The following is a 23,080-nucleotide window of genomic DNA, read 5'->3' as shown; positions in this document are numbered from 1 at the left end:
GGGGTTTCATAGCAAAAATGAAGAAAGATTCGACTAGGATTAGGCTTTTTGCATTCTATAACTTTACGAGTCTCTCTCAAAAATGATATTAGCGCACGATTTTATTTTTCTATTTCTTCTTTAAACATTTATTACTTCTATCTCCTTGAAAAAGAATTCTACGAAATGTACATTACTATTCCGAAACCTTGTATATGCATATTCAATATATCAAGTTACAGTCTCGTCAAATTATATTCGACATCGATCATTTTCAATTCGCCTATGTCGATTCAATTCGATCATTCTGCTTTGCGATTGTTTAAACGATCTCCAAAAAACTTGAAAAATCATTCGATTTATATTCCAGAACATAGTTTACGTCGTGTTGGAACTCCGCGGGCATCAGTTTATGCATTGCATCTCCGATAAACTGGTTCTGCTTGTTCAAAATAACAAATTAAATCCTTTCATGTTGATTGTTCGCGCGATCTAAAAAACGAGCAGCCGATGCTATGGAGTACTTTCACAGACGATGTTTCGAATAATTTCAGGTTTATTAGGCTGCCGCCTCTATCCTCTCGAGAACCAATCTCTGGCAGTTTGTTTGATCGAGGTCGAACGATATGCACGAACCGACAATGGATCACGAAAGACACGCTTGTGATACTTATGTTTCGTGAAGCGAACACGAATTTTCAAAATCAGCAGGACGAGCAATTTGCCGGGGCAAGCTACTACAATTTTTACATCGAATGCCGAATGCCATTTGCTTCAATAATTGCTATTGTTCAATATTTTGAATCCTGCTTTCATCTATTTCTATTAATTTGCTAATAGGATCATCCCTTAATCTTAATATGTGTGTACGATGATCGTCCAAAAGGTACTACCTGTTTACGTACAGAAGCAACGTGTAAAATGATGGAATGTACTTATAAAAGGTCACCTAGCTTCTTTCGTATATTGACATAAATCATGTCAAATTTTGTTTAAATATTTAATATTGTCGTAGTATGACGCGTCTAAAATGGCAATACGATTTAAAAATCCCGCCGACGTTTTTACGATTTTCGAGCACTGAAAACATTCTTGCGAAAGGAATTCACCACCGAATTACAGCAGTTTATGGTACTAAAATCATTGGAATGACAATAGGTGCGGAAATTCGATAGGTTTAGAGAAACTGTATGTGATTGTAAGTGTTCGAGCCCAAGAACGTGTCTGCAACTTTGTTGCAAACGCTAGACGCATCGAACGAACCAGATTACCATTTTCTATTTTCTTTTTCTTTTTTTTTTTTCGAAACTTAAGGAGTTGTTTAGTCGATAACGCTTCACAAGAAACGACGATTTAAAGAACTGCGCAAGACGATAGTTATGTGAACTGGCGGCGGAATTGTATGACGAAGGTATACAAAAACTAGTACAACGTTATGATAAGTGTTCAAGATGGTGACTGTAATAAAAAATAACTTAGTATATATGTTAAAGTAACAAATGAAGAAAACCTTTTAAGATGCATTTGTATCGTTGTTATTTCAAAACGAGTATTACTTCCTGGACGGTCCTCGTATAAAGTTTCATAGCAAGAAAAAATATTAGTTGTTATTTCTTGATTCTCACATATACTCATTATCATTTTCAATCCAAGTATATTTTTTTGCTATTGATAAGTTACTTTGGTTTGAGAGAGATACGATGAAATCGTTGTTGATATGGTTGATTATTGGTTTCAGTTTTATGCTAAAAATTTTCTTCAGATATTAAGAGTTCTTTTATACGTTGAAATGGAAGTATGTTAAGAAATGAAAATTCGATGATCCCAGTTGTAAGACGTATTAGACACGTTAATATGTACGTAGGAATTATTTAAATAAATACTTTCTTATATTCCGAATATAAATATCTCGCAGTAAGTTTGCGCATTTATCGATCTAATTCTGTCGCCACTGGACACTAAAAATTATAAACTCGAGTGGAAAAGAAGATACATAAAAGCGACAAACATCGTGCAATTATGTTTCTTCTACGTCGCGCGGCTTCCATCGCGGTTTTCGTGTTTTATCTCGCGACCCGAAAGTCGACAAGACTTTCTTATACGCGTTTGCTGGAACAGATAGCACAGCGAAATAAATTGCGATTGTTCGATCGTACGTAAGCACAAAGTACGCTCTCCCGATATATCCCTTTTCTCGCCTGTACAAAGACATTGATAAAGTCTCTTCACCGATCGCGCGAAAGTATTTGACTTTTCGCCCGAACGATCGGTACTTTGTCGGAGCAGCGACATACGAGTTACGGCTACGATATATTTTCTCAATAGAAAAATTTCATTCCATCTAGAAAATCGATCCGTCGAATAGAAGTGTTGGAGCACGCGAGAAGTTTTGAATATTTCATCATTAATCCGTTAACTTATACGATAGTTGCAACAATTCAAAAACTGTTTTAATATTAAATTATGAATTATAGTTATTTAGCCAATATCGTTCACGTAACAGCTTCTGGAAATTCACTCGAAGAAATTAACCCCTGGAAAGCGCGAAATATAATCGTTTCTCGAATACTAATAACGGAAAAGCTACAAATTTTGAGTTGTATCGTGGTTATAGCAAATAAACGACATACTATACTGTACGTTCGCGAGACATTCACTGTAACAATAAAACAACAACCTCGAGAAATTGCCTGTAATATAGGTAATATGTTTCACTCGAAACGAGTGACGTCGAACAATCCTTTTAAATCTTTTTACATCAGTTTGATATACATTGTACGGGTTTACGAGACGTTAAATAAGTTAGTAAGCCCCGAGGCAACGTCGATTTGCCAGGATAAAAAAGTTTATTCGCGAAAGCCGCAAACGAATCGCTAGTACGCACGCGACAACGAACACTGACGAGGGCTTTTTTCCAAACGTAATGTATAAATCAGAAGGAAAAGAGGTTTTGTCATTGGTACCGAGAACTGTGTGTTTCACTTGATGGACGCGAATATGTGTCAGCGAATATAGTTAATTTTTGTTCGTGATGGAACGTTGAAAACGCTTAAAAATGTTTGCCCAACAATGGAGGACTATGCTTTTATTTTGTGCCAAGTCTTGGAACTCATGTTTCGTCAGAATTTCGAATAAAATTATTAACTACTATATTAATATATAATATAATTACTATAAATTTAATGAATATTCTTCGAGTTTTTAGGATTTCTGATAAAATATTGTTCACGTGTAACATAGATTGGAGTTTTGTAAGTAACAATCAAATGAATGTAATCCAAAAATATAGTGGAATTTTTATATTCTCGCTCCTGACAGCGGTTGTTTTACTCTAAAAGAACAAATAAAATACGAGGAAGTTCTGGTTTCTGCATATATACATAATCGTTTAACAGGGAAATTAAAAATAGGTAGAAGCGCGAAATAGCCTCATAATCAGAGAATGGCGAAATTTCGTGACGCTTGCGGAAAGAGAAGGGAGAAAAGAGAAAGACCACGATATTTTAATTTATTTTTAAACGAGGCCAGCAGCTGTTAAATGCAACGAACAGCGTCGAGTTTATGACACGGACGTGATTTCTTCGTTATTTTTTACAATATCCATAACAATCTCCATGCTCCATATCTAACAATATACATGTTCTTTTTACTTTACCATTCGGTATATTCAAATTCAATAACTGAAACTTCTTTCTCTGAAACATATGAGAAAGTATAAATGACTATTAAAACGAACATTAATCCATTGAAATAACCTCATCTGTCTACTTTTAAAACTCGTATAAAAGGATGTATGAAATGAATATGCATCGCTTCAAAAAGAAGGAACAGAACACTTTCATACTTAATTTTTTTCAGACAATCTCCTCAAATGAAGATAATCATTTGAATTGATGCGTATGTACTCGTACGAAGAATATGTACAATAGTTGCTCAGAATCAACCATAAATTGATCGGTCATGTTCAAGGCTATTCAGCCATGTATCATACAAATTCATATGTTCTCCATATTCAAATCAGTTGCTCGATATATTCATTTCTCAGCCTCAAGCTGCATGAAAGTCGCGTACCTATCACTCACATATTAAATTTCGTCTAGTTTCGCGACCTCACGATCATCATATCGCATCTAACTTTTAGATTATGCGAGCATCAGAAACCAGTACTACCACATTGAATCAAGTTGCCTTCATAATGATATTAAAACATCAGAATACATTATATTTTAATTAACATTAAAACGGTATATCAGCATCTCATCAGACGAAGCTATCAATTTCTTTTTACAAATTTCTTGCTTTCATTGTAATTATTTAATAATTATTTAGCTGTTTAAACAACTTACAATCTCCAAACAAAAAAAAAATCCGCTCATTCTTATCCCACCGCAACCCATCTCCACTGTACCGCGCAAAGGATCGCATTTTATCATCTACAGAGCGTAACAAAAAGATTCTGCAAGTTCACAGATAGCGTTTCGTCGGGAAATTTTCACGACGAGGGAAGAAACATCGACGAAACTTTTCGAGACACGCGCGCCCACGGATCAAGACGCGTCGCCATTATCCAGAAGCTACTTCTATTAAGCAAAACAACTTCGTCTTTGTCTCGGACGCGTTCTTCCGAGGCCCCTCCGCCTCCACCTGGCCTGGAAAAATGACGAGGCCAGGCGGAAGTGAAGCACGCGGCGAAAAACACGCTGGAGACGCCGCGTTAGTCGCGTCGCGACGCCGAACAGAGAACAAGGGGACGATTCAACGTGTCGAAAACTTTGTTCGCCGCTTTCCCGGCGCCCACGCCGCCAGAAATTCCTGGCGTCCCATCGAAAATTAGGAAAACGACGGTAAAATGTTGGCGGTGCTCCGCTGGATATTTGTCTCGTGGCACGCGTCAACATCCGTGTAATTCGGTTAATTTCGATGTAATTACGCGAGCAACGGAGACAGAGAGGAAGGAAAAAGTCTGAAAAACAGGGAGTTGAATAAGAAGAACCTGGACGTTGGAAACTTGTAACCGGAGACTGGTAGATGCAGTTACTTTGTAAACTTTTTAAAATAGGACGGAGTTTTTGATTCATTTTAGTGTGTTTTTTGGTTTAACAAAATTGCTTTTTGAAATAGACGTCTTGTATGATTAATTTCTAATAGTAAATACTTTTCCATCTCTCAAAGCACGAATTTTCCCTTGATTTATTAATGAATATATATAACATATAATATAATACTTTTACTCTTATGTCATATTACTAATTGATTTCTTTAATTATTTTTCAGAAATTTTAATTTTGAAAAAAAAGAATTAGTTAGTATTCAATTCCTCTTTCGCACTTCTTTTATGAATAATATATTTATCGTCATTCTCACAATAACGTTCGTGTAACGTCACGTTACTTTGCTGAAATCGTTTTCCTTACTCACTTTTCGTAATTTTCATACAGCTTTAAATCACTTCCAGGCTTACTGTGATCATATTCCGTGAAAAATGCGTGTAACATACCTGAAACAGACAAAGTAATTGTTAATACACATTTACATTTAATATGTGCTTGACTTTAAACTAATTCAAATACATATGTAACATTATACGCACATAGTACGGTAAAAATTTTACCAATTCTAATATTTTAAACTGTACCTTATGTTAAAAATTTTTTGATCGAGCTATCTTAATTCTAATTAAATGTCAATGTTTGTATCGAATTCATTTCATTCGCCAATTTCTATAAATCACATAAATGAATATAGCAATATAAAAGTTAGCTCAACTTTTCAATTCACTTATTGCCTTAAATATCATCTTTCGAACGAAGTTTAGTTTACCAAAATGAGCATGAGTTATTAACTTTAAATTTATCGTTTCTCGCAACTGTAGCCTTTGAAACGTCACTTACAGTATATCATTACTTTCCCTTTAAAAGATTCCTTTCTTTCCTCCAAGATCGTAATAAACCTCTTATCTGTTTCCTTGTTCTTAGTAAAACCACATTGTTTGAGAATTAGTCCGCACACCACGTTAAATTACCAAAGTTCGAAAGAATTCGAGTTCAAACACGGCTCTTTCCTGAAGCAACTTGCGTCAGCCTCCTCTTAGCATGCAAAAAATCCCTAAGTTCTTCAGCTCTTAATTCGAATTTAGACTTTTCACGGTCTGGTAAATGAATAAATTAAGAGTATCACGGTAAGCTTGGTTACTTCTTGAGCCCTATTTCGATAGGAGAATTGTGAAAACGTCTCGCGAATTTAATTTCCACCATTATTTCTAATAAAATACGTTAGATACTCTTCTGAAGACAATTAACACGCTACCTACAGTTATTATATTTTTTATGTATTCGTCCAATCGGAGTAAAAAAATTGTTAAACAATCTTTGAAGATTGTAAAACACGGGGCAAAGGTCTTCCAACAAAAGCTACAATCTTAACGTATCTAAGAAAAAGATCACGAAAATGAAAAAGGTTGTAACTTTTAAAGTTATCATTTTTTTTTTTTTTTTTTTTATAAAAACGTTCGAAAAATGTATTCATTTTGATATTTGAAGAGGCTCATTTTTGTGAAAAAAGGAATCTGCAATTCTGAAAAACAAGCGTATGTATTTCATATATGGACATTATAGAGGTAAAACTTCAAACTTTTATTGGGGTCGTCTATACGCCGCGTGACCAAGAAGAGCTAAATACATTTCAGTCAATACCAACGTATCCAGAAAATTTCCTTCAAACCATCTAACTGTCGTTGCAGTTCCACTTTTCATAATGATCAAAAGACCGAAATAGGAACATCGCGCCGACGTATCGAGCGACCGACACTTTATTAGAAATGTCGCGCAATGGCTCCGAAAAGGTGTAATCGATGTGATCTCATCCACTATCATTCAACCTCATCCAACCTCCGTCATCCTCTGCTCCATCAAATAACTCAGAATTGCCGATGAACTGTACCATGATCGTAATAGATCAAAGAGTTACGCGACACGTTTCGATTCGCCTCTCTCGCATTTGCTCGCGTTTGTACATTCGCGAACATAATACACGTAGGTATAGAATATCGGCTAGGGTGTGTCGCGTTTGGCCGTATCTAAACAGGGAGTGATTATCGTCAACTACATACGTTTATTCGTTCGCGTTTATTCGCGTTTACTCACAGAGATTCGAAACACGAGCAAATTGTACCATTTCTGCGTTCCTTCCCTTCCCTTGAGCTTTGTCGATTCTCATCGTTCCATCGCTCCATCTATCTGTCTTTATTTAGCAGAAAAATTTTCTTATTCTGATTAGTTAACAAATATTGACAATGTTAATCATAGCAAATATATATATATATCTTTTTACGGTTACAGATATTCAGATACTGAAATTTCTAGACTCCCTATAAAGACGTGCAGCGTCTAGTTAAGGAATAAAATCTGATCTTTAATCAGAAATCACTTGGTCAACAGTTATACATATCTTCAAACATCCATCATCGGAATAGTGCTGTTCATACACTGATACCACTGTCCATACGATATTACGTCAACATATGAAAGGGTAGATAATCATGACCCAGCCAACGCAGTCTATCGATCAACATCGTTACGTCTAATACTCAGCTTTACTAACCAAGCATACCTGGCGCGCAACTCTGTTCTAACCACGATCGACGAAAAATGACACGCATAAATACGTGTCCTAATAATTTTGACATCATGCGCCGCACCTGTTGCGCCTTCCTGTCGTCCATAATTATTAAGCGAACTGAAATCCGTCGATTTCTTTTTAATCTGTTTTTTAATCTTCTTAAAATGGGTAATACAAATTTTGTTAGGTGTCGTCGTCTTTATTAACGCTTTCCACCAATCAACTTTTTACATTCAAAACATTGATACTTATTGCGTTTCATAAATATTAATATAAAATAGAAATATTGGGATTTGGACGTTAAAATACCAAAATGCCAGAGAAATAATTAAATTCAATCCTCAATAATGGCTAGTCTCAGGTGAAATTTGACAACTAATTAATGTAAAAATTAATTTCACGCCTAATACTGTCTATGTAAAAGGAAAAAGGAATTTCTACAGAAAACAAATCTTACTCTAATTTTTTAATTATTACGTAACTCAGTAATTACTAACATTGCAATCAATGAACACTGAGCCGGTTAGGCACTTCCGATTCAACGATCTAAAAGATGTCGTCTATAATTAAGCAGATTAGAATCTATTGATGCGACACATTCGACATGTCCATATCCAGGGTCCGTTTTGGCCACCGTTTGATTAAACGTCATTCTATGGCTCTTCGTCTATTTGCACGTATTCCAGGGCAAGATCCAAGCGTGTGCGCGCTTTTGCCGCGCCGCGCGTCGCCATTTACGCTCACGAGGTTTATATCGCATGTACATAATTGCTATGGTGATTGACTAAACCTGTTAATAGTCACGAGCCGTATTACCGCAAATTTCCACGTGGAAACGTGATCATCGACAAATGCTGAACGAGGTCCCACTGCCTTTGACGATACGCCTCCCGATAAAGTGCCAGTTTGACAGTTATCGAATGGAAAACACGCTAATTAAATAGAATCAATCACGAAATAAGAATTTTCGTATGTACGCCAGCTGCCGATTTTTACTACTTGCAATTCACAGTGGTCTTAATGCGGTAGTTTTCCGTTGGCAAAGAGAAGGTCTTTTTTTAGAATATGGAAGTTCTGCGGAATTTGGAAGCAAATACGGAATTGAAAGTGGATGTGGTTATTAAAGGGGTTAAATGAATATTTTACTGAAGAAAGAAAGGTATGGATATTTGTGAAAAAGAAGTAAAAATTATTATTATTATTATTACGTAAATTGAAGATTCGTTGTAGATGCAAAGCTCAATGGTAGAAGCAATTTGTAAAAAAAAACGTAAAATGTTACGAAACTCTAAGGAAAGAAAGTAGAAAAACTAAGAGGAACTAAGAAAAGAACTAAGGATATTGTTAAACTAACAACGCAATTCGTGTACAATGGATAATATTTTCTTAAATAAATTCGATTTGTTCATATTTCCAAACACATTTTAGCAAATCACTGAAAATTAATCTTGAAGTATGATTAAATGTATTATTTTATAAAAATCAGTTTATGGAAAGTAGAGAAGATCCACAACGGAACTTCAATAAATCAGGATGAAACTTTATTACGTGGTAAATCTTGCGACAGCGATTGAGTTTACGATACATCAATCGCCTCCGTGAGACTTGAAGTTCTCAGAAATTGTAGACTTTTCCAAGCCTTAAACCACATAATTAACTCAATATAGAAAAGTTATATATGAATTTTTTAACTACAGGAATAATGGAACAGTCACGTCTTTATCAAATTTTAATAGCTGCAACCTAAGTTTAAAATCAGATAATAATTGTTAAGGTGTTTAACGTGTCTCTAAGTATTTCTGAGAAGCTCATTTTCTGAAGGTATCCTGATACTTATTATCAATCACGCACGTGCGTAATAGTTTGCCGATTAATTAAAAAATTTTAATTTTAGTTTCGAACGGATATTAAAATTTGACTGAAAAGAAATTTGATGAACAGTATACACCGGAATATAAAAGATTGTTCCGCGTTATGAATTCTGAAATGAAATATAAATGGAAAATATGTCGCACGTGTTGAGAATAATTTCAGCCGTAGTAATTTAAATACTAATATTTTTCAAACTTAAATTAATCAAACAGTTATAAATAATTATTTTGCAGAAAAAAGTTTTAACTAATCGAATCGTTATAAACAATTATTTCCTATCCATAGAAAATTTCAGGTTTGGAAAATTAAAAAATATAAATTTTCCAGAAATCGTTATCATGACCAAATATACATAGATGTTTTATCTGTGATAACTGACAACTGTCAGTTATTATCCTATTCTATCGTCACATGTACAAGGAAGTCTACCCAAAGATGATGTCGTCTTTAGCCTAAGGTAACGTGCACAAATGTGTGTATTCGATCAAACTCAGTGTAGGTATCCGGCAGTGGAGATGCAAAACCGGAGAAACACGCATCCGATCGTGCACAGCATAAAGACGAGGCCACGTCGTAATCACAGCTATAGCCGAGGATTAGCGATGAATGAGTCTTTGACCAGCATGCGGCCATCAGAACGTTTAGAACAATGCCATGATCCGGGCATAGATGCATTCTCGTCGATCGTTGTTGATAAGGCGTGTCGAACTTCACGCGCTATCTGCTACGATGAAAATTAAATGATTCTAGAAATTATAATAGATAATGGATTCTTCTGTAAAATAATTTAGTTGTAGCTAGAAGAATTTGTAATTTTAGTTTGGTGATGATTTTAGCAGACTACGTGTATTTATATGCAAATTCCTATATTTATGAAGATAAATAATAAAAAATGGGATTTAGATAGAAAATTCTTTTACTATAATTAATATGTAATTTACTATAAGAGAATAATTCTCGATCTTATAACTTCGTCTACGCTAGATTGTAATATTCAGTAGAGAAAAAACAGAAATTTTAAATCCTAAATTAAGGTATGTAAGCATTAGGCTAATAATAATCACCAGACATCTGTAACTTCCAAGAGATCAATAGAGATTCGAGCAAACGATATTCGCTGGAAATGCGAAATCGTTTGATGTCGACTAAGTGGAAAACGAAATGCAAACCATGCGGGATAAGGAACGTTGTGCTTAAATGGTCCTGCAAATTTCCGATCTTCCTTTTTATTTTTATTTGCGTTTGAAAGTTTTAATCAAAGGAAAGAAATTAACACATCGCAATTTAGACGAGTGTCCTTTCCTTTGGAAAGCGTTTTCCTGTTAATTGCGGTGTATTTCTCTAACTGTGTGGTCGTCGACAAATCGATATAGTATACTTGATGAAACAAAAACAAAGGCTAAATAATCTCGACCGAACGGCAAACGCAATTTTGCAAATGTGCAAGTTACCTTAACGAGCATCGTAAAACTTTATTCCTCAAAGTATAATATGTATCGACTTTACTATTCTTTATTTGTAAAATTTAAATGCTGTTGCAAATTTGTATCTGTTTCTCTATTTTCACGGTTGTATTTCCAAAGTTTGCTTTTTTTCGATAAAAAATGTTTTCTATATTTTCTGCAGTATATATTATTTACCAATGAAAATGGAATCGATATGTACTGGAAAGGAAATGTATTGAACAGCTTTCCGAAACAAGCAACCAACATACCTTATAAAAATACCTTTAGATTATTTTATAAAAAAACACTGTACCATATAGCAAGATAATAAAAATAGATGAATGAAAATTAGAGAAAATATTTCCTTTAAAAAATGAAAATCATAAATAGCACTGAAGCTAGAAGTTTAACCTAACTATCCAATTATTGTTTGTAATTATTAACTGTTTGAGAAGACAACATACGTATACGAAAGATCTCAACTTAATATTCCCTCATATCGTTATTTGAAACAATGCAACCTCGCACTATCCTTACAGTATCCTACACACATCCATATAAACAGCCAAGCCAACACTCACAATCAGTCCCATTCACCATCCTCAATCGCTTCATGACACAAACTTCCTCCGCCTCGATCTCGAATCATCACTATCGACCTACAATCCTCCCATCTAAACCAACAAAGCGTCAGATTCATCGAGGACGACCATCATCCTATCCTACTGTCGCGGATGAGCGATAATCATCAACCGATGCGTGACGATCGACAACCAGGTTTCGTGTCGCCGTCGCGATCGTCTGACTTCCTCTTAAGTTCGTCTCCATCCAGATCACGTGTGCACGCGGTCATTATTCGTTTTGGGCTATGATCATAAAGAGAATGCGTCTTCTGACAAACTAATGTTCTGACCAAACGTAACTAAACTTTATCGTAAGTTGTTAACAAATGACTGCTCTTCGAATTAGTTATGGAAATAAGCATTACGATGTTCTACACGTTTCTTCTATATTTCCCATTTTATCGCTCAAGACATTAACCCTATGACGACCGATGCGCGACAGCTATTCCTATGACGACTATGACACGAGTGCACAATAAATTTACGCATTTCTTTCAAATCATTTATTATTGCTATCTCTATCTTCTTGCAAAAGGAATCCTATCGCATAAAGTTACTATCCTAAAACATCTGCACGAGTTTGATCGTTGTAATGTGTTCGTGAGAACATTGGTCGGAAAACGCAATTATTGTAACCGTAGCCTTATACTGTTTCTATGTCTAGAAACAAGGATACAGAGAAGAGCCACGGGCCAGATAGGTGGTCGTCGCGTATATCCAGCCTCGTTATGCGGATGGGTACATCGGCTGGTACATGGCCGCTATTATTTGCAAGATCGATAACGGTTACCTGCGGGCGCCACCTGAGGGAAAAAGAGGACATCAGAAGCGTGCGATGCATATCGCCCAATACCAACGACGACGTAACCTTACTGCTCAGGGCTGTTCTTCCATCGCGCTCTTTTCCTCTGTATTTGCGATTCTCTTTCGATTTTTCTTCCTCTCGTCGCACTGTTGCTTCTTTTTCTCCTTTCTTTCTTCGTTTTACGTTCAACGTCTTTCTGTCAGCGTGCTTTCCTTCGTTTGGCTCCTTCTTTTAACACCTGAAACTGTGCACTGGCACGCCAGGACTTTACTCCCGCTGTGACTCAGAACACATTCGTGAACTGACTTCGTGTCGCGCGTTCGTACGCCGTGTTTATCTCTCTTTCTTTTTTCTCTTGGATCGTGGAATTTGATTAAAGAATGGTATCAGAATTCGTGAAATTTGGGCGTGTCATTCTTGTTTTGGCACTTTTACAAGTGATTACGAGGCCGAGAGAATAGCACGGCTTTCAATCGTTTTAGCGATGAGTGTTTTCCTATCCGATTCACTGGTTACGAAAACTAAAAAGTACGTTAAAATTCTAAATAGCTTGTTGTCTATGTCGTTTCGCAAAGCAGCAAAGGATTATAGAAATTAATTCTCTTTATAATCGTTTACATATTTTTATTTACGAGGTTGCTAAAAAGTTATCAAAGAGCGATATCATATCGGCTGTTTAAAAGCAAGTTTCGCCACAGACTTACAATGTCCAACTTCCCAATGTATCGACAAGTCCTCCAATCATCCATTCCTTTCAAACAAGACGTACACAAGGCGCGCCCATGTACATATTAACAAGACGACTGGTTTTATACTTGGCGATACAAGCCGGTCTAACGAGCCTAGATGCATACATGAAGTCTCAGCTAACTACAAACGACCATAAAACGCCCATCAAATCGGCATGTCCTGAAAGTACAGCAATATCGCATCTACATGACACACGACCGTCCCGCGGAAGTCATTATACGAACAGCCATCGTAAAAGTTCTCGAATCATTTGTCTAGTATCCTCATGGTCAACGTTAAATCGCGACAAAGTACTATAGTAAAAGAAGTAAGAGACACGATTCTCTTACATTCCAATGCTCGAAACACGGTTACACGTATATGCAACTACAATGCAGTGTAGAAAATGCCGTTAATTGTTAAGTTGTTAGACATAATTAGCTTTGAACCGGTTTTATGACGCGGACGTGACTACCCTGCTATTTTCGACTTTTAAATTTTATAGGCATTTTTATCACATTTGGATAATTTATGGTCAATTTATATTCAATATTCTCGGCTCTTATGGGACACTACTTTAGCGTAATAATTCTAAAATCTTAATACTTGACTTTTCATTCTAAACCAGCTCTATAAAATATGAGAAATCTGACGTATCATGTTTTTCACCAGTGGTCTTCGTGTTGTTCGCCCCACGATAATTTCCATTCCTTCTATCCCAATGTCTGACGAAACTAACTGCAGTTTCAAATTAAGCCATCGTTCTCATATCCAGCGCGATAAAGTGGTCGTCGCCATACGGCCGAGATAGATCCGTGCTCCTTCTCCTCATACCGGTAATTGTATAAAGTTGAAGAAACGGATGGCGCGGTCTGAACTTCCCAGGGGCGGCAATTTAAAAGGCCGGCACTCGGCTGCGCAGGAAAATTGCATTTGTTCGAAGGAGGTAGCCATGTATATACGTATAGCAGCGCATTATCGCGTTATGCCTCACTTTAAACGACTACATTGTACGTTTAGAACCGAAGATTTACGGTCTTGAGGGTGCAACGGCGTCAGCCTAAATGGAAAAAACTGCGTGGATTTAATCTACCTGCGATGACCTCGCTGTGCATTCGTTTCTTCGCCGGTAACAGCGATGTTATTAGAGGGGGCACCCTTAAAGCCTTAAAAATGGCCGGAGTGCTGTTGACGCGGATAAATTAACGTTTCAACGTGTCAAATCGCTATGAAAAGCATCATTTCTCGAAAACCGATGAGATATCGATAGGTGAGATACGAGATGACGTGTTTGTATTTCAAATGAAAAAATTTGGTGGACATATCCTGATTTCATAGAGAAGAATGCTTCGTGCGTTCTTTAATTTCTATACTGAAACGAAATGAAATGAAATGAAAAAGTCATCAATCAGAGAAAAAGACAAGGAAGTAGGTTAATTAACTGTCACTTTGAACGTGACTTTCTCATCAGATAATTCACATACCTTCCATTGTTCCGCTCAAAGTTGTTAATCATGGCGAATACATGATTTATAAAAATCGTATTGAGGTGATTATTTCGAAAATTAACCACTTTCTACGTTTCTACTACAGACTACAGTTTTAAGAAACTAATTATCAGTACACTCTCAACGATATAAAATACAATTAAACAACTAAAGATCTGCGGAGAGATTGCCTTTGCACACTGGATACTTTCTATGTTTCATATATTTCTGCGCATTATTTTCACTCTATGAGTTTTTACAAAATCATCAACACTCTATCAGACACGCTTGACCCATAATCCTTACCATCAATAACTTTTGATCACAAAACAAGGAACGAAAAATCAAGTTCTCTGGGTTTTCTCGAGCTCTCAAACCCAAATTCACTCTCAATGACACAAATCAGCCGAGAAAGGCCCTACTTCCCACGTAATTCGTTCCACGAAGCACCACTTCAGCCGAAAATTTATTGACGACTGTAGTCCACGGAGCTTCTTATTCCGCGCATTAAACGACCATCCGCCTATCATTATCGTGGTCGCATTAAGCACGCGCTGGCTCCACCGAAGAGAAATAATTTGCCAAGTTGCATTAACTTTTACGAGCGTCCCGAATAAACGGTAATAAAGGGTGGAAGGGGTGTGAGAAGAGAAACCAGTCGGTTGGAGCACGTAAGTTGCACGGCGTAACAATAAGAAGATACGAGCCGGAAACGGACGTCTCGCAAAGCAAACTTTTCCACGGATAAGAATCTAAAAGTGGCGGAGGCACGGCCTCGTGGCGTACGAAGGAAAATTGCGTCTGGTCGTGGGGAAGATGCCGGTTATCGTGGCATATTATCGCATCGTGCTTCACCTTAAATGACTGCATTACGGCGGTATGCCGCCAAGTTCGCGGCCAACTAACGAAACCCCCGAGCTACGAAAAAAATGAGGAAAAACGAAGTAGAAGAAATATGCATAAGATAAGTCCGTGATAGAACAGATAGTTGCTGGTGCAACGGTTTGCAAACATAAGCTTCTAATAGTTACAGGCATCTACATGTTAGGGCGTCAGCAATAATAATCGGCATTAAGCTGGATTTATAACGTGGATCTGATATTTTTGCTATTTTTAAATTCCACATCTTTCACTTGCATTTTTACGTATCTTGTTTTGATTTCGTTCATAGCCGGAACTATCAGTTTTTAGGATTATCGAGAAATTTGGAGTTTCTTTCTGCATCTAAAATGTAATTAACGCATCACAAAAGATTTTCACTTACATTCTGAATATACATGGAAGACAACTAAACTGCTATTTTGGAGAAAAAACGGAACGAACATTTTCATATACATTGTAATTTGAAATAAACAGTTAACAATCGATTCATAACGGGTTCATAATGTCATTAATTTTAGCTTCTTCGTTGGTGAAATCGTATCGTTGGCAATGACTGGGATTTTCATTTTGCTGTGTGACACGGGCAACCACGGTTTACGCTTGAATACCTTTTGGAATCGATTGGCGAAAGAATCCCGGTGCAACCACGTTGCTGAGCGGCTGCATTGTTTGTAATCGATTTCTTCGCGCTGTCTAGACTCATTATTCCATTGGCTCGCGTTAACGCATTATTGGCTTCTGGCTTTTTAACTCGCTATTAATAATTCTTCTGGTAAGATGAAATAACTTATCAATCGTTTGTATTATACAAAGTAATAATATTATTGAAGTAATAATATTATTCTTTCTTCTTAACGTTTTCGAATAGAATTGAAACAAAGAAAATAATCATCGTTAAACAATACCTGAGAGATAGGATTTTTATATTGTTTGAAGTATTATTAAATACGTCTGAGTATATTTATACCAGCAATTCACACAGTGAGAAAAAATCTGCTTGTTCCGTTTTCCAATTCATCTCGCTTCGATTTTTAAACGTTTATCAGAAATTGATATATTAGCTTCAAAACGATGCGTCACGTTTACTTGAGTTTCCCAGCGCGTTTTCGAATGTCCTAATATGTACTTATGAAATGAGTATACAACTCATAGCGCAAACACGTTGCATTTCGCTTTCGGGCAATAATCCAGATCTGATTCGCGTCGCGTATCAAGCAACGATCCTCTCGTATATTATCGTCATGTATCGCGACTATTGCATCCGCGGCGAAACGAGTCCGCGGCCAACCAGTTTATCGACTGTCCAAGCGGAACGTGTAGATTACTATTCCTCAAGACCGAGTCGAGCCGCGAAATTGCATCTAGACCAAACCGAATAACCGATATCCTGCCTCTCTCCAACCCTGAGAATACCACGGATTTTCTCCTGGTAATTGGATATGAGTCGTCGCTTTGAGACAAAGCTTCTCTCGGCTACGCCTCAATTTCTGATTATTCTGTGTTCGAAGGTTGTAACCTAGGGAACTTTGATCGACGAACGATCAAGCTGTGGCACAGGACTCGTGCTCCTGGCGCCAACGATCGAGACCAGAGAGAGAGCAGCTTTCCAAAGAGAGTGGAGTAGGTTAGGTGCAGTCGATTGTGTGTGGTTAAGCGTGTCTTTCTTGGCCGATTGATTGCATTAAGCGAGGATGGATGGATGATGGAAGGTTTCTTTGTCGTAGCACGTTCAACGTATGCAAAGTGAACTTAGATGCACGACGTAATTATCAGACTGCAAATATTCATGCACATTCATATCGCTCATTCGTTGCAACAATGACGGGATAGAAAATTTGCAGTTTTTCGGTTATTGATATAAAAAAAAACCGTTTGTTGTTCGTATCGTTCGTGAATTCAGTTGTGCGGCTGAGCTTCCGAAACTTATCACACGGTTGATAACGAACGAACATTTGAAAATTCATGCGGCTCGACCGGCTGTATATCGATTCGGTGGAATAATGAAACATGCTAGGCATTGTCGCCTGCTGAGAGACGAATGCTCGCGTCGCGGCTGGAATTTTGATAAATGATGCCACGATTGCGACAGCAATTAGCAATCGAAAACACAAATGTAGTTTCAACAGATTGACTGCTCAGTTTCCAGCTACACTGGTCATGGAGAACGAACGACTCATAGATATTTTCGACACGCTTCAATTTCTGCTCCTATGATTATATGTGACAAATTGTATGGTTTTGTCACTGGTGTATGATCCTTTCATCTACCAGTTTCATTTGTCATAATTTGTCCCATGTTCGTAGATTGAAGCTTTGTTACGGCAGAATTAGAACAGAGATTCAGAATGTTATATCTTACAGTAAGCAACACTTCATAATTTAGTACTTTTCAATTTAAGACAATACGGTTATATAGAATAGAATTTTATAATTTATAAACTATAATTAAAGGTTTAGAATGATTGGGTTTCAATTTTGCGAAAAATTTGATTGCATGACAATACCAATATTGATATAATTATTTTGATTATTTTTTATTTAGCTGTAATATTAATCTTCATAGAGGGATTATTTATTGCATATGATACTATATAGTTTATCGTTATGAAACGAAGTACACGTTACAGATATATTATTTTCCTAAATTATTCAATTACCATTATTCAGAAATGAATAAACTAAACGACATTATGATTTTCCAATACATATTCTTCAGATAGATTGATTCAATAAAAAATAAATTAGTAAAATTTGGACAGAATTATTTATTACATACGTATGTGAGATAAGGAGGGATTATTTGAATAAGAAACAAATTTTGTTAAATGAACATAGAAATTCTTAAGTGATCGTGAAGAAAAAAAATTGAAAAATCTAGTTAGAGAATTGGTAAAGTGTTTCTTCTGCAATTAATAACAACGCTATGATTAGTCGCCGATCTTATCAACATTGGTACAGAAGCTTTTGACCTCGATATCGGATTTTGTTTGGAGAACGCGCGTGTTCTGATCGTGTTCCCGAATATCTTCGCCACGTTTGGATACAAATTGAATAGAAATTCGAATGGAAATGATTTACATGCAGCGTGTTCCATTTTACTCCAATATCCACGTCGATAACGTAGAAAGGAATATTTCGAGAAAGGATTATGATTCTCCAGGCACGCAATGTGTTTGTTATTGGATATTTCTAATTCAGCTTTTATTCTTACTGTAGTTCTTTGCATTAAATTAGATTTTTATTCGACGATTTCTATAGGTTCGTTAGAATAAATTTACAATATATATTTTTGTAATTGTATATTTTTGTAAGAAAGAGTCTATTTTACACCATAGTTTGAGAAACAAAAATATTCTGCCTAGAATTCAAAACGAAATACGTAATGTACTTTTCCCCGGCCATTTATAAGTATTTTGTAATAATCTTCTATTCTTTCGAAATATCGGTATCTTTTTTACCTGTAAACATTAACTATGATATAGGCACTTTCAACGGTTTCTAAACGTAGTTATAACATCATTATCATCATCATTATATATTATTATTATTATTAACATCTTCCTCCTATCTTATCGACATTCATTAAACCAGCTACATATTTGAGATTAAGCTAACAGTAACATCTACTTACTTAATCATTATAAATATCTTAATAACTGTCTAGATACTTTATCTTTACTATGTCTTAATAATCGTTTACTTAGTGTTTCTCGCTCTTTCAGTTGCTACAACAAACATATAATAAAGTACAGTTAATTAAAAAAGAGGTATCTATTGCAACTATATGATGTTCAAAAACGTTTGGATACCAGTTTCTCTTCAATATAGTGCAATTTAATTACAAAATTACTGGCAAAAGGATCTATGATAATTTTATTTTACATTTGCAGGATATTACCGTTATTTAACCTGATCTTTACAAAACTTGTACGAAAGACACAGGCAAGAAGTGATGTACGCCAGAAGTTTGTAAAAGCTATTCGAAAAAATTCATTAACGAAAAGGACTCATTCAAAGGAAACATTCGCGAAATTATACATGATGAAACATTATAGTTACATTTTTTCTTAACCTTCGCCACGAATTTTTTTGAACAAAGTAATAAAAAGAGAAAACAGGGGTAAAAAGGGGGTGGAATTTTCTGCTAATTCTTCTTTCGTCCTACGCAATCAATTCGTTGAACGAGCCACAATTCGATGCTACGTGACCTCTGCAACCGTCCAGATTGATCGCCTCGGCCATTCGTTCGTAATAGATTCACCAGACTTTTCGACATCGACTTTCATGGCAATTGTATTCTTTTTTTTTCTTTCTTTCTTTCTTTACTTCTTCGTTTTATTGTCGCGGTCATCGAGACGCATTTCGTAGGTGATACGAGATCGTGGTCGGATTTTCGAACGAGCATCGTTTCCTTTACTGCACGTGATCCTGTATTATGTCGACGAGCGTGTGCACGTTCCAGAATCGGCAAGATCTCTTGATCTGCCGCTCGTTTTGTAGGAAACGGATTATCGACGAATACGTTTCGAGAAAAAAGCTCTCGAATTGATAAGAGTTCGTTGATAAACTCGAGAACTTTACCGTTTCTCGAAACCTTAGAATAGTCGTGAAATCTTAGGATTCTTTATTTTCATTCCTTTCACGAGTTCAGTTGTCAAGATACTCGGCTATTACTGCAGAAGCTCGGAAAAATAAAACTTCAGTGTGTCGATTTCTGATTTATCTTTTCGAGGAAGTTTCAAGTTCAAATGATAATTTCAAAGTTTACTTATTAATTTACTATATAATTTCGTAATTTACTTTCAAGTAACTTCAACTTTTCAGGATTAAATAAATTTGTATTAGAGAACTCGTTATTTGATCTTGTATTTGAAGAAATGGGATACAATATAATAAATGGAGAAGGTAATAAATAATTCAAGCGTACCTTGATCTGCAGTTTCTTTGGAAGTTTTTGAATATTTTAATGAAGTATTCACGTCATTTTTATTTTGGAGAGTATAATTGTATATGCATGTTTGTAACATTTGATATTTCGATATTATTCATAACTATTGTCTTCTCTTATATTTAAGAATATTTCTTATTACAAGACTAAAATATTTAAAAAACCGTGTAATACCAAATAAAATAAATAATCGCATTATCGCAATATTTAATCTGCTTGCTGGTTTTCTAAATTAAATGAAACGAGATAGAGTTTCAAAATTATTTTTCTATAATTTAGCAATACAAAAATTACCAATTCGAGACAGTTTTATTGTATTTGGATAAATCTCGCGTTCAAGGTTTAAAGCTAGCATGATAAAGATTATTATATCGTTAATATGAATACCGTTCGATATTATCTTTTTCTCACACTAGATATTAGCTGCACAAAAGAGCCAACAGCGGTCCCATTGTTGAAGAAAATTATGCATCTGAAGCATATTGAATAAAACAACGTAACACGGTATCGCGAGGATAGCAGCGGCAACTGTAGAATCTGCTTTGGATTCGTCGCGAAGATAATTGCGTTTTATCTGCTTAATTCCTCGAAGAGGATTGGCCGATGTATAAATTGAATAGCACCGTTATAAACGCTTCGAGTCCGGTTGAAGTTAGTTTCGCACGGCGAATATATTACGGCCGGGGAATCGCATTGTCGACCATACCTTTCGTGTTTCACATTTCCAAATAGGTTTAATATCATATCCGGTGGAACACTCTTGCGACACATAATTCAGGGGCGCAAAGTTTCGAAGCTGACGTTGCACGCGTACTCTGCAGATGCATTCTTAGAACTGTAACGCGTCCGCGCTGTTCATTAGCCGCCCCGATCTGCATGCTGGATAATTAAATTCGAGCGTGTATCGCGCCTTTCCAACGCGTAGGCTGTGTTAAAATGTTAAGGGACTCAACAAGCGTAATATTTAGAATGGAAATAAAACGAAAATGGATAAATAACATGGAAATGGAAAAGTTGTTGGCAAAAGTATATGTAGGAACCTTTTATGAACAGGTGTATATTATGTGTCTTATATATAATATGCCATGAAACGTTTTGAAAGTTATCAGTGTAGTGAGGCTCAATTATCATAATCATACTACGGTCAAAATAAATCTGAATATGTACATACGCAGAAGCTAAGAGGTATTTAGACTAAGTATACATTTCGCAGGGACGATAAAAATATTTAAACGGTCAATTAGCGCTTATTACGTGTTTTAAAATAGCTATTCATGCTATGTACTAATGCTAGGTTCTCAGCGAATATCTTGTTATTTCTATCCTATGTACATATTCGGCTATCCAATTTGACCAATGTAATCTTGGCAGTCGTGTTCCATTATAACAGCAATGAAATATCAACAAATTTCATATAACACGTATGTGTATGAACAGGAAGGTCTTGATAAGTTCTGGTATGTTAGATAAATTATGGTAGGTATTCAAATAATTAAAATTCTTATCGATGATAGCAGTTAAAAGTTAACAATTAACAAAAATGAACAAAAATAAAAAGCAAAATTCTGGAATATTCATCCATTAAGGCCAATATAGCCATATATAAAAAAGATCACGAATTCGAGATACCATTTGCGGGGAACAAAGCGTTCGCGTCGATTTTAATCCATAGCGTTAGGCAGCAACAAAATCGCTATGCCGAGGGCTCCGGACAAAATTGTGCCCAGGTAGAGGAGGTACATGGGAATTATTAAATTCATTATTCCAACATCTGTAGAGGGTCGGCGGCATCCATACGCTCGTCACGCGTTCGCACGCGTGTTGGCTTATTATCTCGCTGTAGGCAATCCGTTCTGAAATAAGCGTGTACGTGAGCCTGTACATGCGCGGGCAAACATTCATGTCCATGTCAACGGGGGACCAGAGCGGACCAGGATGCACGTGCGCTTAACGTCGCCGGTTTACATCGTCATTCTGATAAATCCCGCTTCGACGCACAGAATTTCGACCCTCGTGCGTTAGGATTTCACGCCCAGAGCAAGGAAGACAGAGATAGTTCGATTATAGTTCGATTGGGACATGTCGGGCTTCGAGTGGATGAGACGATTTTTGACCCGTACTTTTTTTTCTCTTTTTTATTATTGGAACACCTGGTGTTGTAGTGAATAGGATAATTAACAGGAGCACTGTAGAATCAGTCAAAACGACTGATACCAGATTTCTTCCTTTTACAACTTTTGCAAATGTGCACATGTTTCTTTTTATTCAAACAGAAACACGATTATTAGTCTGCAAATATCTATGTATATATATATATATTTTTTTTTTATGAATGTAATTAACAGAACAAGGAATTTTGTTGTCTCCTGAATATTATAGACTGTTGAATGTTTTACATATTTCTGTATAGTATAAGATTTTTGTTTATTAATAACGTATAAGCTTGTATGCGATTTATCACAGGAGTATTTGGCGCATAGATCAACTTTTACGCTGTACGCGTAAAGATTTATTTCTGCTTGTGTTATCGGAACGAGTAATTTTTCTATGAAGATTACTGTGCATAGTATAAACACTTTGTGTTTTCAAATTATTCGTTAATGCATAAATTTGATTACTGACTTATTAATGATTACTCACTTATTAATTCTACAACAATGTATTATTATGTATTATTACAACGTATTACTCAC

At 36.1% G+C, this 23,080-nt stretch overlaps 1 protein-coding gene and 1 long non-coding RNA gene across 3 annotated transcripts in view; both read right to left on the bottom strand.

Moving 5' to 3' along the window:
- Positions 1 to 23,080, bottom strand: part of LOC122573215 (furin-like protease 2) — a 427,801-nt gene that overhangs the window by 304,851 nt on the left and 99,870 nt on the right. The gene's annotated exons all lie outside the window — the stretch shown is intronic.
- LOC122573216 overlaps positions 5,392 to 23,080 on the bottom strand; it is a 54,352-nt gene continuing 36,663 nt past the window's right edge. Inside the window, exon 3 of the long non-coding RNA XR_006318677.1 lies at positions 5,392 to 5,476. This is a non-coding gene — a long non-coding RNA (uncharacterized LOC122573216). The remainder of the gene's footprint in view (positions 5,477 to 23,080) is intronic.

This window comes from Bombus pyrosoma, linkage group LG11 (assembly GCF_014825855.1).
Source record: "Bombus pyrosoma isolate SC7728 linkage group LG11, ASM1482585v1, whole genome shotgun sequence".
NCBI lineage: Eukaryota > Metazoa > Arthropoda > Insecta > Hymenoptera > Apidae > Bombus > Bombus pyrosoma.
The sequence above is the reverse complement of the archived record's forward strand: the minus strand, read 5'-3'. Positions and strand labels throughout refer to the sequence as shown.